This window comes from Chaetura pelagica, unplaced genomic scaffold (genome assembly GCF_000747805.2).
Source record: "Chaetura pelagica isolate M959 unplaced genomic scaffold, ChaPel_1.0 scaffold189, whole genome shotgun sequence".
Lineage (NCBI taxonomy): Eukaryota > Metazoa > Chordata > Aves > Apodiformes > Apodidae > Chaetura > Chaetura pelagica.
This window is the reverse complement of record NW_009970716.1, coordinates 1687764-1690586: the sequence shown is the minus strand read 5'-3', so window position 1 is coordinate 1690586 and position 2823 is coordinate 1687764. Positions and strand designations below refer to the sequence as shown.

The 2823-nt window shown below is 37.1% G+C and overlaps 1 protein-coding gene across 1 annotated transcript in view; it reads right to left on the bottom strand.

Annotated features, from left to right (window-relative positions):
• The window catches only part of YIPF7 (Yip1 domain family, member 7), a 13110-nt gene extending 11544 nt beyond the window's left edge, over positions 1-1566 (bottom strand). Inside the window, exon 1 of the mRNA XM_010006088.1 lies at positions 1535-1566. The gene's annotated coding sequence lies outside the window, so the exon portion shown is untranslated. The remainder of the gene's footprint in view (positions 1-1534) is intronic.
• Positions 1567-2823: the final 1257 nt, after the last annotated feature.

Sequence of the window (2823 nt, the reverse complement as noted above, 5' to 3'; positions counted from 1 at the left end):
TAGTTCTGCTCTGTAGGTACAGACTGATTAGATTAAAAAAAGGAACAACTTGTTAGTTTTCCCTTCTACATTGTGACCAACCTAGGATGGGGTCCTTCCTGGTTTTGTGACTATCTGGATTTTGTACACAGTGGACCCATTCCACGTACCCTGTGTTTAGACAGGACTGGTTGTCTGGGTCATGTATAAGAGACATAAGAAATGAAGCACATTTGTTCCATAAAACATCATGTATCTTTTGGCATTATAGAGTTTTTAAAATTGCAAAATAATGTTATTAATTCTTAAATTTGGTCTAGGTGCTTCTTATCTTATTAGCATCGCTAACTATAAATCCACAAAAGGGCTTCAAAATTGCCAGGTCTACCAAGATAAGTAATTCCATGTCATGAGTAAGAGTATCCACAAGATTAAGGCCTGACCCTGTTTTGCCTGTGTTACTTTTATGTGGAGGCACAGGCAGCAAGGACGTCACACTTATTCAGAGCAGCGCATCAGCTCAGGGAATCCCCAAACCACCGATGAGTTGAGGCTGCAGGGTGACTTTGCCTGGTACAAGCCCCTGCCCAAAGCAGGGTCACTGACAGCAAGCTGCTCAGGGCCATGTCTGTTCTTCTTTTGAAAATTCTGGCTTCATCATCTTTACTCCCTCCCATTCATTTATGAGATCCCCCTGAGACCTGTCTCCTGCTAGCTAAAGTTCTTCAGGCATTTAGGCAGAGATCTGAGCAGGATTTGCCTGCAAATGCACAGATGTGCGTACGTGTTTCACCACTCGGTTAGCATTTATGGTGTTAAATTCTTGAAACGCACAGAGAAGGGATACAACCTGACTGATAACTAGAACCATATCAAATTCCCTTAAGATTTTCATGTAAGCTATTAATCTCTCCAATCATTTCCCATTTTCTTCACTTTTGCCCTCTTCCAGCTTTTCAACTGCTGTTGGGAAAAATATGCTTTTCCTCTCATGGTTACTCTCACAATTATCTCTATATTTATAAAACACACACTGCTTATGGAAAGATCCTTGCAAATCTTTTAGTAAGGTAAAAGTTATAAAGTTCAGTACTTCATCAGGGACCAGCAAATGCTGCCTATTCAAGTGTCTACATTGTATCCCATAATCAGACTAATCTGTGGGGACTCAATTCTTTAATTTAACTAGAGCATTCAAAGTAAAAGTTATTCTTGTATTATTTTCTTAACTGCTGACCAATCATGCAGGATTTAAAAATTTAGAATTAAACGAATAATATGAATTAATATAAATTAGTTGTACTAAGCTATTTACTGTGGTTCTGATCAGAATTGCACACCATTTATGTATTTTCTCAACAAAAAATTTACACAGAATATGTTTTAAAAAACATTAGTTGATACCTCTGCCCCAGTAGTTCAGTTCCAACAAATCTTTAATGTCCTTTGCTGTCACTATAAGGAATTAACTAATTACTTAACAAGTTATGCTACAGTCCATGTAGTAGAAAGATAAACTTATTTTTCAAACTAATTTGGAGTTAAGGTTACTTACTTCTGAAGATATTTGATGAAAACTTCAGTCTGTTGAATTTACATGTTAGAGGACACCTAAAACATCCACTTGCTTCAACAGGGATGAGGTTAGTCCTATTTATATGATTCTAAATTTGATCTTTGAACAGATGCATACGAAGGAAAAAAAACCCACAACCTGTCAATATCACAGCCAGCATTTAACAAGAGCTAACAACAATAAGCAAGAAGAGGATAGAAATTTTCAAGGGAAGGAAAACAAAATTAACACTGTTCTGTACCTTTCATTCTAATAATCTAGACTGTAGTTTAGATGTTCTTTCCTAAGTTGGTATTTCTAAAGGTCTCAGTGAAGTCTTCATGAGCTGAGCTGTTAGTTATTAAAAGGTTTTAACAATATGCTATAATATCTGTTAAATAAGTAGGGTAAATACATATACTTGGGGGATATGTTTCTAGCAGATGTTTCCACAGTGAAGACTCTTGGCCAGAATTGCCTTAAAGCCATTACTCATGGGTGGGCAAGGGAGCTTTCAACTGTGTGCATCTTGGGAAGAAGGTGATGTACCTGGGGATTGCAAGAGCAGAGGGAAGACTGGCCTTCATGGAGCAAGATCCATCCCATGATCCAGGGCCAAGACCCCATTCTCCGGGCACACCCTTATATACAAGAAGCATACCAAGTATTGGTATTCTTCAGTATGTATCACCAAAAAAGAGGCCAGAACTGAAGGAGGAAGAGAATAGAAAAATATAACAGCTGCTTCTGCTACTCCAGGGTAATCTAACTATGGGATTTATTACAGTTATTGTTAAACCTTCCTCGTGCTGTTCAATTTATCTCCTGCCATTTCCAGAGTAACAATTAATATTGCTACACCCACCAAAGTGAACTTTCTGTTTCAGCTCTTAGGAAACTGCTGATCTCTATAATGCCTAATCACCTCAGTTTAGATTATATGGTTTGATCTTGTTTATACCAAGTCACTGGTGGGAATGCTATAAGATTAACATCTGTCCTCCAGGAAAGTAACTAAACAAAAAAAAAAAAAGATTCAGTCACAGAAAAATCCTAATTTGGGAGGGTTATGCCTGTCTATTTTAATTACAGAACTGACTTTTTGACTTTTACTATTTCCAAAAAGAAAAAGCTATAGGCATATACATATAGTCACACATATATGCATACTGACTGCCACATAAGAACTGGGAATAATTATCAGACAAGGCACTTCAGAGAAAGAATTTAAATAGAAAAAAAAATACAATTACTAGTAGTGGGGAACGGCTGAAGAATATTTTATTAGC